The sequence below is a fragment of the Zingiber officinale genome, chromosome 4A (assembly GCF_018446385.1).
Source record: "Zingiber officinale cultivar Zhangliang chromosome 4A, Zo_v1.1, whole genome shotgun sequence".
NCBI lineage: Eukaryota > Viridiplantae > Streptophyta > Magnoliopsida > Zingiberales > Zingiberaceae > Zingiber > Zingiber officinale.
This window is the reverse complement of record NC_055992.1, coordinates 88978999-88995508: the sequence shown is the minus strand read 5'-3', so window position 1 is coordinate 88995508 and position 16510 is coordinate 88978999. Positions and strand designations below refer to the sequence as shown.

The 16510-nt window shown below is 37.6% G+C and overlaps 1 long non-coding RNA gene across 1 annotated transcript; it reads right to left on the bottom strand.

Annotated features, from left to right (window-relative positions):
* Positions 1-15235: 15235 nt before the first annotated feature.
* On the bottom strand, positions 15236-16454 carry LOC121973427. The gene is made up of 2 exons (XR_006109599.1): positions 16107-16454; positions 15236-15636 (listed from the first exon to the last, which is right to left on the bottom strand). It is a non-coding gene; the product is annotated as an uncharacterized LOC121973427 (long non-coding RNA).
* Between the last annotated feature and the right edge of the window lie 56 nt (positions 16455-16510).

Genomic DNA, 16510 nt, shown 5'->3' with positions numbered 1-16510 from the left:
GACTGGAGATCACACCAAGTTCACTCAATTAACCTACAAAAGCCTAGGAACGGTTGCCTTTGGAAACAACGGTAAACTCAAGGTAATTGGTATAGGTAATAATGAATTAAAAATAGATTTCATAATTACAAATGTTCTACTTGTTGAAAATTTTAAATACAGTCTTCTGAGCATAAGTCAATTATGTGACACTAGGTATAAGGTAAAATTTCTATCTACAGAATGTTTGATCAAACATCTAGATAATCCAACTATAAGCCTAAAAGGCTTTAGAAAATACAATATTTATGCCATTAACTTAACCACTTCTTCAGTCAAGTGTTATTTAACACAAAAAGAAGAAACCTGGTTATGGCATAGAAGAATGTCACACACACATTTCAGAAACATAACTAAATTAAATGGTCTAGTTAGAGGCTTACCAAAATTACCTAACTTAGATTTAACGATATGTAATGCTTGTCAACAGGGCAAACAAACAAAATCTACCCACAAACCAATTAATGAATCACAAACCAACTCAGTCCTAGAACTTTTACACTTAGACCTATTTGACTCCCATGGAGTTAAATCAATAAATGGAAGTCTATACTGTTTAGTTATAATAGATGACTATTCTAGGTTCACTTGGGTCAAATTCTTAAAAAATAAAGATGAAACCTTTGAAATTTTTACAAATTTTTGCAAACAAATTGAAAATGAAAAAGGCATAAAAATTAAAAGAATCAGAAGTGATAATGGAGGAGAATTTAAAAATCATAATTTTGATAAATTTTGCCTTGAAAATGGCTACCATCATGAATTTTCTTGCCCTAAAACTCCCCAACAAAATGGAATTGTAGAAAGGAAAAATAGAACCTTACTTGAAGCATCTAGAACTATGCTAAATGAATATAACTTACCTAAATATTTTTGGGCAGAAGCTGTTAGTACAGCCTGCTATGTACAAAACCGAACAACACTAAACAAAAACCACAATAAAACATTTTTTGAAATATTTTACAACAAACAACCTAATATAAAATACTTTAAAGTATTTGGTTGTCCAGCCTTTATCCTAAATACTAGAGAACACTTAGGCAAATTCACTTCCAAAATAGAAAATGGAATTTTTCTAGGTTACTCTCTGAATAGCAGAGGCTACAGAATTTATAATAAAGTTACCTTAAGAATTGAGGAAACCACCAATGTAAAATTCAAAGAATCCAATCAAAACCTAGAACAAGCCCAACCTCAACTAGTTGACCCTGTTCATGAACATATCAATTCTGAAGGAACAAACCAAACCCAAAATCATGAAGAAGAAGAACAACTACAAGAAAGTCAACCTTCTAGAACCATAAGAGTCAACCCAAACCATCCTACTGATCAAATAATTGGTGACCCAGACCTTAGGGTTCAAACTAGGTCATCTTTCAGAAACCTAAGTCAAATCTCGTTAATCTCAAATATTGAACCCAAAACTGTAGCTGAATCCCTACTTGACCCAGACTGGGTCATAGCTATGCAAGAAGAATTAGCTCAATTTGAGCGCAATGAAGTTTGGGACATAGTACCTCCACCTAACGATAAGAAAATAATAGAAACCAAATGGGTATTTCGAAACAAGTTAAGTGAAACTGGAGAAATTACTAGGAACAAAGCCAGGTTAGTTGCCAAAGGGTTCAGTCAAGTTGAAGGACTTGACTATGATGAAACTTATGCCCCGGTAGCTAGACTAGAGTCTATTAGAATGTTACTAAGCTATGCAGCCCATAAAGGATTCAAACTATACCAAATGGATGTCAAGTCTGCCTTTCTTAATGGATTGATAAAAGAAGAAGTTTATGTAGGTCAGCCACCAGGTTTTGAAAGCCTAGAACACCCTGATTATGTCTACAAATTAAAAAAGGCATTATATGGACTTAAACAGGCACCTAGGGCATGGTATGAAAGACTAAACCTCTAAAGGGTTCAATCAAGGTCAAATTGACCCAACACTATTTGTGAAATCAATAAAAGAAGATATTTTTATAGCTCAAATTTATGTAGATGATATCATCTTTGGTTCAACCAACTCAGAATTTTTAAATGAATTTACAAACCTAATGGAACACGAATTCGAAATGAGTCTGGTAGGAAAATTAACTTATTTTCTAGGGTTACAAGTCAAACAAACAAATGAAGGAAATTATATTTATCAACAAAAATATACTAAGGAGTTACTCAGAAAATTTGGAATGGAAAATACTAAAGAAATAAAAACACCTATGGCCGTAAACACAATCCTAGATGATGATCCTAATGGAAAACCAGTAGACTTAAAACATTATCGGAGCGCAATAGGTAGTCTACTTTACTTAACTGCAAGCCGACCTGACATTTTATTTGCAGTTAGTATGTGTGCTCGATACCAAACCTGTGCTAAAGAATCTCATTTGACTCAAGTCAAAAGAATCTTTAGATACCTCAAAGGAACCACGAATGTAGGTATTTGGTATCCTAGGACCAACAACTTTGAATTAATAGGATATTCTGATTCAGATTATGCCGGATGCAAATTAGACCGCAAAAGCACAAGTGGTGGATGCCAACTACTTGGTCCATCCCTTGTCAGCTGGTTTAGTAGAAAGCAACATTGTGTTGCACTATCTACAACTGAGTCAGAATACATAGCTATAGGCGAGTGTGTTGCACAAATATTATGGATGATGCATACTCTAAAAGATTTCAACTTAAATATCACAAATGTAAAAGTATTAATTGATAATATAAGTTCGATTAACTTAACTAAGAATCTTGTGCATCATTCAAGAACCAAACATATTGAAGTTAGGCATCACTTCATCAGGGATCATGTTACTAAAGGTGATATTGAACTCAAGTACATTGAGTCTAAATCAAATTTAGCTGACATTTTTACAAAACCACTCCCTGAAAGTGAATTTAGCAACTTACGACGACAATTAGGGATGTGCTCAATAGCCTAGGAAATTTCAAAAATCCTTTCAAAAATGATTTTATCAACTTATAGGCCAAACTTGTTTGTTTTCAAAATTTCCATTCTTAGACTTTCAAAAACAGTTTTTGCCTTAGACTAAGTTTACCTCCTTAGAAAGCATGTACCCATAGGACTAGTTTTTGAGCATCTCACCAACACCCTAGGGTTACCTTGCTTGTGTTTGACAAACATAGAAAGGGGTGAGATGCATAGGCCAACTGTCTAGACCTAAGATGCTTATTTCAGTGCATCAGCATAAGTCTGGACGTTAAATACAAATCAGATATTAATCAGATTAAAGTTCATCAGTCAAGTCAAACACTGACTGATTATAATTAACTTAATCTGACTAACCTAGTGAACGCTACTATCTTCTGATAGTTAGTTAGTACCTAATTGGTTAGACAGCTGGTTAGAGATAGGTATCAAATTCAGGGGGAGAAATATAACTATTTAGTTTTCCAAATTGAATTTTAAACTTAATTTTGAAAATCAAAGTTTAAAAACAACTTGTTTAAAAAAAAAAAAAAAACTGACTTTTTCAAGTATTTTAAACCGCTTTTGAATCTAATACCTTTTTGAAAATTTGATTTTGGAGAACAAATTTTATAAACACATTCTAAAAATATGTTCTTACTTTTACCAAACTCCTTTGAAAACTAAAAGTAAAGATTTAAACTTAATTTCACTTTGAAAATTGTCCTGAGTCTAGTTCTTAAAAATTTGATTTTACTCAATTTTGACAATTTGATTCGAAGGAAAAATCTTACAAAATTTAGTTTACAAACTAAGCTTCTCAAAATTATCTTTCTTGATTTTGAAAAAAAAAAATAGATTTTTTCAAACTTAGTTTTGGAATTTTGGTGTTGAAAACTTATGTTTATATAGCATTTCAAACTTATGTTGAAACTTGTTTTGAAAAAATTTTTAAAATTTAATCCTTATACACTTATGTTTGAAAATTAACCTATCTACACTTAGCATTTTTTCTAAAAAACTAAAAGCTAATGCTTTAAACAAGTTTTCAAACTTTAGACTCCCCCAAGTCAATTTGATCTTTTCTTGGATTTAAAAACTCAGTTATTTTTCAAAATCTTATTGTTTTCAGTAATTCTCACTATGTTTGTTTACCCTCGTTTTTTGATGTATGCCAAAGGGGGAGGGTTAGGTTGGTTAAGTTAGAGCAACTTAATGCAAACTTGAAAAACTAACTTAAAAATCATTAAATGCTTGATTCTTGCATATTTTTTCACTAACTTAACCAAGGTTGTCATTCCATCAAAAGGGGAGATTGTTGGTGCGGTTAGCACTAACGGTCTAACTCAGTTTTGATGAATGACAAATAGGTTAAGTTAGTTTTGTTGTCGAACACTTTTATCAAGTGTGCAGGAAAAGTCCAGCCGGGTCGACGGGCTGACCTAACGTCTGGCAGAAGTCCAGCGGTCGACGGGCCGACCGGACGCTGGCAGAAGTCCAGACGGATCAACGGGCTGATAGATGGCGAGAAGTCCAAGCGGGTCGACGGGCTGACCGGACGCTTGGCGAGAAGTCCAGACGGGTCGACGGGCTGACCGGACGTCTGGCAGGTAAGTGAGGTAAGTCACTGGAAGGGAGTGACTGTGAGGACGCGTTCCCGGGAAGGGGACATTAGGCGTCGATCCGGCTTAGATCCATTTCGGATGTCTAAGTCGAGATCGTGACTAGATTCCGGTCTCGGAAAGACGGAATCTAAGTCATACTCTTTCTTATCCATCTATTGAACTTTAACTGTGCTAACAATCTGTTTTACAGGATACATATTTGCCTCGGACTAACCCTGTTTTGCAGGAAAAAGGAGCTTTCTGAAACAAGGTGGTCCGGGCGCCCGGAGGTCCGGGCGCCCGGAGGTCCGGGCGCCCGGAAGGGATCCGGGCGCCCGGAAGGCAAATTTCATCCAGCCGAGTCGTCGCCACGTGGAGCATCATGGTTCGTGCAGCTACGTCACGTTCCAGGCGCCCGGAAGGGATCCAGGCGCCCGGGACAGCATATAAAAGAAGCCCCAGGTAGGAGCTTCAAAAACATCAAGTCTGCACTGAAAACTTACTGCTTGCTCTGCTGCTCTACGCTCCTGCGACGCCACGAGGCTATTCCGACAAAGCGCTTTCTTAAAGTCTAACTCTTCTTCTCTTGTCGGTATTTTATTTCTGTCAATTCTTGTACTTATTTGTAATCTTCATTCGAATTGATAGTGATTGCCCAACGAAAGTACTCACGGAGTACGGGCCTTCGAGTAGGAGTCGTCACAGGCTCCGAACGAAGTAAAAAACACCTGTGTCTATTTTAGTTTTCCGCTGCGTTTATACTCATCTTTATCGAATCGATATTCACCCCCCCCCCCCTCTATCGAATCCAACGGTCTTACACTTATCACCAGCGAGGTCTAAATTTTATCCATTGGAAGGCGCCTTCCACAGCACCAAAGGTGCCTTCCATGAACAGTATTGAAGGTGTCTTCCAATACTTAAAGGCGCCTCGGGTGTTGTTCACCTGAGGCCTTTTTGCTCCTTTTGCCCTGCAAGTTAGGCTAGTCCAACATGACAATGTCTAACCTACAAAATAAATTTAGCACGATAATAATATAATTAACTTATGACTTAAACCCTATCCTTTATACCAGGATCTAGTCAGGGTCTCAATTTAGGTTTTCAAAATGGACCTAAATTTGACTGACACCTACTGTCCCCTCAATTGGGATGTGTCCTCACTTAGTCACTTTTCTCCAGTGACTTACCTTCACTTACTGTGTGTCAAGTTATCTCCTTAATGTCAATCTGATCTGCCAAGTCTTCCTGCCAGAATCGTACATCCGAACTTCCTCCCATTAGGAATCAAACATCTCGATCTTCTGTCAGAATCCCACATCCGAACTTCCTCCTGCCAAAATCCCACATCGGGACTTCACCACTCAGGAATCGCACATCCCGACTGGACTTCTTGTCTAGTGTCAGGTCCTCTTGACCCGTGAAGTTAGTCAACCCTACATACTCGATAACAAGATTAGATCATGATAACACTTAACTTAACTCACTTGTCATTCATCAAAACCTGAGTTAGACAGTTAGTACAAATTGCACCAACAGTAAGTATCCCGTGGTAGTTTTGATATGGTCAATTTGTTGGATCAAAAGCACTAGAGGGGGATGAATAGCGCTCGTGGCTTTCACTTACGTTTCAGAAAATTAAGAGTAAAATGCAACGAAAATAAATAAAATAATTGCAAATACGTAAACACCAAGTTTTTTACTTAGTTCGGAGCCTGGGGCGACTCCTACTCCAAGGCTCACGCTCGTTGAGCGTTTACTTTGGGCAATCACTATAAGTTCATAAAAGTTATAGTTTAGAGTACAGTAATTAAGTACAGTAAGAAAATACACCAACAACTTAAGAATAGGAAATTTAAAGCTTCAGGTCGTCGGTGTCTTACTACAACTTTATCGGATGGTTGTTTGAGCAGTGCACGAAAGATGGATTACATTTTCATTGTTGTTCTAAGCTGCTGCTCGAATCTGCCTTATAAAGCCTATGGAGGGTGCCTCCAACACCATGGAGGGCACCCTCAATCTCGTCGAAACCGTAGCGATGATAAGCTTTGGCTCCTTCACCGCCTATCTGCCTGAAGGCGCCTCCAACCGCATGGAGGGCGCCCTCCACTAGCATCCAGGGCGCCCTCAGCTCCATGGAGGCACCCTCGCGCCTTGCGTCCAGGGCGCCCTCAGCTCCATTGAGGGCGCCCTCTTCCCAGCTGAGCGGAGGTGTTCGGCTAGTGCACCTGAAACGCCTCCAAGCTCCATGGAGGGTGCCTTGGGTACTGTTCATCCGTGGCTTTACATCCTTTTTGATCCCTGCAAGATGTGTTAGTTCAAAATATAAAATATATCCTGTGAGACAGAGTTAGACATAATACAATAAGGTTAAGATTAATATCTAATAGTCATTGGACTTTCTGGTTCTGACTTCGGATTTCCAATCGGAAATCCTAGGTCGAACTGACGCCTATTGTTCCCTCACCGGGGAATACGTCCTCATCTACTCCACTCAGGAGAATATACCTGTTGTCAGACCGGTCCTCCAGACCGACTAGACTTTTGCTAAGCGCCCGAGGCTTCAGGACTTTTTGATGGGCGTCCGCTCCATGACTCGCCTAGTCTTTCACCTGGTTCGTGCCACCAAGACTTTCCACCTAGAGTCCTCGACTCTAGGACTTTTGCCTGAAGCCCTTAACCCGCCAAGATTTTCCACCTAGGGTTACCACCTCCTAGGACCTAGGGTTACCACCCCCTAGGGGTTTCCACTTGTCGAACCGCAGTTAGGACTTTTACCTAAGTACACTTAGGACTTTTCTGCAAACTCATTCAAACACATTAGATCACAAATATCTTTAACTTTGAACCCTTTGTCATTATCAAAACTTAGGTTTGATTGTCGAATGTTTACCGCACCAACAATCTCCCCATTTTTTATTATGGCAACAAAATTCAAAATTAAGTAAAAATATAGCAAGATCATAGCATAAAAACATAGTAAGATAAATACAACATAGCATAAAAATATAGCAAGTAATGCAATATCAAATTGTTCTAATTATTCAACTTTAACTTTTATTTATCGTTTAACTTAACTTTCACTTTCCTAACTCTCCCCCTTTGTCATATATCAAAAGTACTAAATATAGAAGGGAATAATTAGCTCCTCCTGAAGGGTAGTTCGTATTTGAAATATTAGCTTTGATAAAGAAAGTTTAGCAAAATTTTTGAATTTTTTAAAATGACTTAGAGAGAAAGTTATATACATTTTTAAAAATTCTAAAACTTAGTGAAGTACTTGAGTTTTTAAAAGATGTGAAAGAAAAGTTCAAATAAGTACTTTACTCAAAGCTTTAAGATTTTTGATAATATATTTTGATAAAATACTAAAAAAAATTGATTATAATTTTGACTTTAGCAAAAATGAGTTTAAAGAATCTTAAAATTTAGCACTCTAGCTCGGAAAGAGAAGAATCCCAAAAACCACTTTAGTAAAATGTGATAAAAAAATCCCAACACTTAGTAAAATGTAGTTAAAATAATTTTGCCAAAAGACATTTTTAAGCTAAGTCAAAAATATTTATTTCAAAAATCAAAAATTTATTTTAACACTAAGTAAAAAAAACTCCAACACTTAGTAAAATGTAGTTAGAAACATTTTCAAAACTATAAAAAAAACAATTTTTCAACACTAAGTAACATTTTAAAAACTAAATTAAAAACGTTTATATCAAAAACTAAGTAAAAATATCAAATTTTTTATTTTTATTTAATTTTTTTTTAAAATTCCTTGTTCACTCCCACTTGATTAATGTCAAATAATTTTGTTATGAAAAAATCTTAGAGTCTAAGTATGAGTAAACAAAATATTTACTTTCAAACAACTATCTAACCTTTAGTTACTACCTGTTTACCAAGAGATAGTAGTTTTTACTTGGTTAGTCAAATTAAGTAAATGTTCTAATTAATTTTGACTAAACATGGATCACTTAATTTGATTGATATAAAGTTTATATTTATTGCCCAGACTTATGTCGATACACAGACATAAGCATTCTGAAGCCCAAGCGGTACCCTATGCACCTCACACCATTCTAAGTGTTTTTCATACACAAGCAAGGTAAACCTAGTGTGCTTGTGAGATGCCTAGCTAAGAACTAGGGGGGCATGCTTTCTAGGGGGTAAATACCTAGGCCAAGTCCAATATTTTGAAAAACTGATAAAATTAGAATTTTGAAAATATTTTTCCTAGAATTTTAAAAGTTTGAAAATGTATTTTGAAAAGTAGAACGAATCTAAGTCTATAAAGCATGTTCATCAACCAAACCAGAACAAACTATCTATATATAGTATGTCAATCATATACAAAGCATGGACTAATCAAGTCGGAGCATCGTCAGTAGGTGGTGGTAATGGTCGCTCAAGGTCCCGCAGAGACTAAAGGATTTGGTCAAGTCTGGTAGTCACATCATCCTAGAGAGCAGTCATCTCCTCCCGGAGTGTGATGAACCCATCCGAGACTGTCTGTTGTAACTGCGCGGAGAACTCCTCGAGACGAGTGAGTCGATCCTCAATAGACAGTGAAGTCGAGGGTCGGGTCGAGGTCGAGGGATGTGTTGGAGGAGGATGCTCAAAGAGATCTGCCTCTGTAACTCTAACCACTCCTCTCCCTCAACTGGGGCATAAAAATCATCTCCTGCTGGAGCAGCTGGCTGTGGCCCACCTCTCCATGCTAGGATCCCCTGAGCGGTAATATCTACATGCACTAAGGCTAACTGACACTGACCGAACTCATCGTAAGGACTAAGGGAAGTAACTCTCCCCTGGGTCACGTCTATCTCTAAGGTCGAAAACATATATGTCAAGACATGACAATAGAGCATATGGATCTCGAGCCTAGTGACAAGACCGGATGCACGTATAATGTTATGAAATATATGTAATGCTATATTTATATCTAAGCGCTGACAGAGAGCATACAAAAAGAAGGAATGAGAAGGGTGCATCGTAGGAACGTTCCGAGATGCGATAGGCAAAATGCAGGAAGTCAGGACTCGGTACATAATATAGTCCTGGACCCTAAGAGAGAGTGACCTGAAGTTAGTCACTACAGGTAGTCTCTCCTCCCCAAAAATATACATATAGATAGTATCTAGGGTGATATGGGAGTAAGGCTCACCAAATGGCAGGTCCCTACTACGGTAACACAAAAATGAACATGTGGATGGCATAAGTCCTAGACTAGTGCATAAGAGAGTGGGAGAAAAGTGAAAATCCCTTCCACCAAATCTGGTGGAGTAAGTCAAATCATCTACTCTATCAATTAATCTATAAAACTGAGCACACATGTCATGATTAACTGTATAGTTGCAGTAAACCAGCTTATCTAGCTGGTAATGCTCAAACATCTGAATGATAGATAGACAATATTTAGCAAAAAAGGATCTGCTTAAATATCTATATTTTAATGGAGTAAATTTATGCATAAGGAACTCTATCCTATGCTGCTCAGAAGGAAACCTAGCATCAGTGGATGGGGTACTACTAGAAGCAGCATCTATATTCCTTCTCTTCCTATTTTTATACATGCAAACATATAACAGAAAAATATACAGACAAATACATATTGAAGCAATATAATGAAATAGGGTATACATAGGAGGCATTTTGAGATCGGAAGGGAGAAAATCTGGTCGACGAGGGCGCCTCGGTGTGAGTTGTATCGTGAGAAACACGAACAGAGAGGCTCTCTGTTCGCTGGGAAAAACAGCGTTGAGGGCGCCCTCAACTGCATGGAGGGCGCCCTCAATGGGTTATGGGGGGCGCCTCCGACTGGTGGGAGGCGCCCTCCAAGGCTTCGGTGGGAGTTTTCCCGCCACTCACGATGGTGCCTCCTTTTAATGTGGAGGTGCCTTCGTGAAGCGCCCTATGTGGTTTTTTTTTAATTTATTTATTATTTAGATTAATTGATTTATTAATTAGGCTTATTGATTTATTAATTAGTTTTAAATTAATTTATTAATTGATTTATTAATTAGATTAGTTGATTTATTAATTAGGTTAATTGATTTATTAATTAGGTTTGTTTAATTAGATTAAGTTATGTTAGGTTAAATTAATTAGGTTATGCCTAATTAATTAATTAATTAAATTAAATTTATTAGATTAATTAAATTAAATTAATTAGATTAATTAATTAGGTTAAATTAAAATAATTAGGTTAAATTAAATTAAATTAATTAGATTAATTAATTAGGTTAAATTAAAATAATTAGGTTAAATTAAATTAAATTAATTAGGTTAAATTAAATAGGTTGATCTAAGTTTTACCTAAGTCCATCTCATTCTTTTCTAAATTATCAATCAGGGAACCTTATGGATTTTGTGAGATGGTTTAATTTTATCTTTGATTTAGGTTATCATCTAAGGATTAATTTACATTTAAGTTAGACTTCGGTTTTCCAATTAATCAATTAAATATCTATTTCAAGGATTGGCTTCCAGACTGTGACAAGGTACTAGGTCTTCTTGGATATAGGATCATCCACCACTTCTAAACAAAGCCTTTCAAAGAAATTGGATATTTAATTTTCTTTTTGAAACCCCTAGTCTAACTAGTCAAGTGTAAATTACGCCTAGATCCTTATCTAGCCTAATCTAAGCATATATAATAAAAGCAGTAAAAGCAATCATCAAACAATTCTATCTGTTGATAAAAAATGGTCTTTCTATTGGCTCCCCTTGGATCATAGCCTCGATAGGGTCTATCAAGGTAATGAATTTGATCCTTGGCGACCCAATAGTATCCAAGTCCAACTTGATTAACCAAGTTTGACTTGGGGACCCATGCTTGAACTAATTTTCTATTAGTTCTATTAACAAGGGATAAATAAGATTTATATTTCTATTAGCCTTAAATCTGAGTCCGGATTGGTTGTAAACGGCTCGTTGTTTTCCAAGAATCAGATCAAGATTCTTAGAGCCCAAAGTAAATTGTTCCAACGTGTCCTTTAGTTCCTTGACTTGATTTTTCAAGCTAGAATTCTTTTCCTCAAGCTTTTGGACTTGAGTTGAGGTTCTAGTCTGAATGAGATTAGTCAAGGAGCTAGGGTTAGTCACTTCTTTAAGGGATGTTACCTCCTTTTTAAGTGATTTGCCCCGGACATTTGATTTAGCTAACTTGCACATTAAATAATTAACTAAATTATGCAATGAATTTCTTACAGTGGGTTTGGGTCCTTTGGAAATGGATACGGATCCGTAGCTTCGTTTGGACTTGGCTTTTGATTCGCTTTCGGTCTCCGATTTGTCGATGTGTTCTCGGGCCGTCAGTGTAAGAAAGTTCATCTGTTCGAGCTCTTCGTCGGAGTCTTCTGAAGAGGACTCGTCCCAAGTTGCTTGTAGTGCTTTTTTTTCCTCTACTTCTTTGCTTCTTTTAGGTTTGGACAATTGGCCTTGACATGTCCCTTTTGATTGCACCCGTAGCAGGTTACTTCGAACCTTACCTTTGGACTCATTTGAACCTTTTTGGACTGAACCACCTTCTTGATATCCTTCTTTGTAAACCCCTTCTTCTTTTTGTAGAGCTTGTGTAATAGGTTGACGAGTTCGGCTGCTATCTCGTCATCATCATCTTCTGAGTCCAGTTCTTCTTCGGACTCGGGTTCAATTTGATGCTTCTTTTAGCCTCCTTTGCCTTGTTTGTACCTGCAAACAATGCAACACCTTTCTCGGTTGGACGTGCATTAATCTGCTCATGTAATTCAAATTCGGAAAAAAGTTCGTCTAACTTAATTAAAGAAAATCCTTGGATACCTTGTAGGCATCTACCATTGATGCCCACAAGGTATTCCTTGGAAAAGCGTTTAACGTATACCTGATTATGTCGCGGTTCTCCACCTTCTGTCTGATGGCGTGGAAGCTGTTGAGGAGGTTTTGTATACAAGCATGAAGTTGACTCGCTGACTCACCTTCCTGCATTTTTATGTTATACAATTTATTCAAAAGCAAATCACGTTTGCTTATCTTTGTATCAGACGTGCCCTCGTGCAGCTCGATCAGTTTTTCCCACAGCTCTTTCGCACTCGAGAACAAGCCGACTCGGTTCAGCTTCTCCTTTGTTAGGTCACACTGAAGGGTGCAGGCTGCTTTGGCGTTGGCCTCAACCTTCTTGATTATGCTTGCGTCCCAGTTCTCGCACGAAAGTGGTTTTCCCGAGCCGTCGAGTGGAAGTGAGATGCCAGTTTTGATGATCATTCACATCTCGAACTGGGTTTAAAGGTAAGAATCCATTCGGCCCTTCTAGTAGCCAAAATCTTCGCCGGTGAAGAGCGGAGGTCGGGCTGTACTATAGCCTTCTTGATGGGTCATTTAAAAAAAAAAATCGCACACACAAAAAAAACAAGGAATTTGGTTCCAAGACTAGGTCTTGGATTTAGTAGTGCGGGATAAAGAGAAATAAAGACGCGAACTTGAGTGGTGTTGCACCAACTTCGAGAGAAAAACTCGATTATGAAAAAATAGATCGGAAGACGATAATTTTACTGATTCCGATCGACTCTGAAAAATTGAAAACTACCACGAAAAATTGCTTGAATGGTGGTTTCACCAATTTAAAGCAACCCCGCTCTGATACCAATTGTTGAATCGAAAGCGCTAGAGGGGAGGGTGAATAGCACTCGTGGCTTTCACATACGTTTCGGAAAACTAAGAGCAAAACGCAACGGAAATAAATAAAATAATTGCAAATACGCAAACACCAAGTTCTTTACTTGGTTCAGAGTCTAGGGCGACTCCCACTCCAAGGCACACGCTCGTTGAGCGTTTACTTTGGACAATCACTATAAGTTCACAAAAGTTACAATTTAGAGTACAACAATTAAGTACAGTAAGAAAATATACCAACAACTTAAGAATAGGAAATTCGAAGTTTCAGGTCGTCGGTGTCTTGCTACAACTTTATCAGGTGGTTATTTGAGCAGTGCATGGAAGATGGATCGCGTTTTCGTTGTTGGTCTAAGCTACTGCTCGAATTTGCCTTATAAAGCCTGTGGAGGTCACCTCCAACACCATGGAGGGCGCCCTCAATCCCGCCGAAACCGCAGCAATGATAAGCTTTAACTCCTTCACCACCTATCTGCCTGAGGATGCCTCTAACCGCATGAAGGGCACCCTCCACCAGCATCCAAGGCGCCCTCTGCCCAGCTGCACGGAGGTGTTCGGCTAGTGCACCCAAGACACCTCCAAGCTCCATGGAGAGCACCTCGGGTACTATTCATCTGAGGCTTTTACATCCTTTTTGCTCCCTGCAAGATGTGTTAGTCCAAAATACAAAATATATCCTGCAAAACAAAGTTAGACATAATACAATAAGGTTAAGATTAATATCTGACAGTCATCGGACTGTCCGATTCTAACTTCGGATTTCCAACCGAAAATCCTAGGTCGAACCGACGCCTATTGTTCTCTCACCGGGTAACGCGTCCTCACCTACTCCACTCAGGAGAATATACCTGTTGTCAAGCCGATCCTCCAGATCGACTGAACTATTACTCAACGCTTGAGCCTCCAGGACTTTCCGCTGGACGTCCGCTCCATGACCCGCCCAGTCTTTCACCTAGTTCGCGGCACCAGAACTTTCCACCTAGAGTCCTCGACTCTAGGACTTTTGCCCAAAGCCCTAGATCCGCCAAGACTTTCCGCCTAAGATTACCACCACCTAAGACCTAGGGCTACCACCCCCTAAGGTTTTCCACCTGTCTAACCACAACTAGAACTTTTGCCTAAGTACACTTAGGACTTTTCTGCAAACTCATTCAAATACGCTTAACTTTGAACCCTTTGTCATTATCAAAACTTAGGTTCAATCGTCGGATACTTACCGCACCAACACAATCGAGTTAAGTTAAGTCATATTTGTATTTAATACCTTGTGTCTAAGTATACAAGAACTTAGGAGCACAAGAGCGGTTTAATTCATTTAAACCCCTAATTTTACCTTTCTTATTATATATTTATGCTCAAGCTTGTAAAAAAAAATTCAACTTTTGGAAGGTTCACAAGAAGGAGAAAGTTTTTAGTGAAAGTTATGATTTTATTTGATATAATATTCAAAATATAATAATAGTTATATAAACACATTATTGATATATTAAAATTATATTTGGATAATTATAAAATTAATTGATATGATTTAAGAAATTATTATCATTTAATTAAAAATTAAGATTAAAAATAATTATTAAATTTGAGACAGTAACTTTAATTTTTTTACAAACTTCAAAATAATTTATATAAAAATCAATTTTAAATATGAAAAGTTCGCAAACATTTCTATATACTTGCAAACATTTCTAAATATAGTATAGATTTTATTATCAAAACATAACTATTGCATTACAAAATTTTATTCAAATAAATTTTCATAATTTTTCAAACAAATTACCATAACATATTTTCTATTTAATCCATAATTTTAAATTCCTTCTTAATTAATAAATATTTGCGAAATAAATTACATTATGAAAATATAATTAAATACAAGCTTCAGATGTCCTATTTAAAGATGTGAAGACTGATTATGATCCAAATTCATTCAGATTTAACTATTGCATTACTAAAATTTTCATAATTTTTCAAATAAATTACCATAACATATTTTCTATTTAATCCATAATTTAAAATTCATTCTTAATTAATAAATATTTGTGAAATAAATTACATTATGAAAATATAATTAAATACAACCTTCAGATGTCCATTTTAAGATGTGGAGACTGATTATGATCCAAATTTATTCAGATTTTATTCGTCGCTGTTTTTATTTCTCAAGATTCTAATATTTTTCATATGGTCAACTACTCGTCTAGCAGTCCATCAAGCTCAAGCTTCTCCGTGAGACCTGATCCAAGGCAGTTTTGAGGCAACAAGCTCAACAATCACACTTCAATCTTATGCTCCATGTTCTAGAGCCCTCTGTGCTCCTATAAAGCTACATCATCACTTGATCTACACCGCTGATATCAAGTCGTCAAGTTGATCCAATCGAATCAATAAACTCTACGAGAAACGTCCGGCAATGAAAACCAGTTAGAGCTGCGCAACAAGATCAATAAATTACCACAAAAATCCGACGAAAAATTACATTCATCCCGTTAATTCGTTTAGAAAGAGATTTTTGCAAAGGTCTAAAATAAAAAAAAAGGTCAATAATATCCGATGGATTTAGAGCCCCAATGGAACACGCAAGGCCATCAAGTTTAAAACTAGGCGTGTAACGAAGAGCACCGTCGATTTCCCGAGCATGTAACTGTACCAGCCAATGGATTTCTCCGGCTGATACCTGACTAATGCACGGAAACGCTTAACAAAAGATCAAACCAACATTTGCAATCACAAATATTCAGATCCACGTAGAACCAAATGTTCATATGCGGAAGGAAACAAAGAAAGAGGAAGGAGAAACCAGATCGAAGACAGGCAGAAATTTTAATTATCGGATCGGCTACAAGAGCGAGATCAAAGAAATGTTATCACCAGCTCGGTCATGCGATCCGTGAGATTACCTTTGGCTGATTGCAGGACCCGATCGTCGACGGAGGAACCGACGACAGAAGAGGATCGGCGACGTCGCCGCTGCAACCAGCGTCAATAATCAAAGTACGATTATAAAATCAGCTACAAGGGCGAGATCAAAGAAGCACTATCACCCGCTCGGCCATGCTATCCGTGAGATTAGCTTTGGCTGATTGCAGGGCACGATCGTCGACGGAGGAAGCGACGACAGAAACGCATCGGCGACGTCGTTACTGCGACCGGCGTGAAAGAGAACGATGCGAAGAAAAACAAAAAAGCCAAAAGAGGAAGAAGCAAAGAACGGCGCCCTATTGGAACAGAAGGAAGCACTGACGGCGAGGCTTGAGAAAGGTCCGGATTCACAGCTATTTATAGAAGACATCATTACACCTAG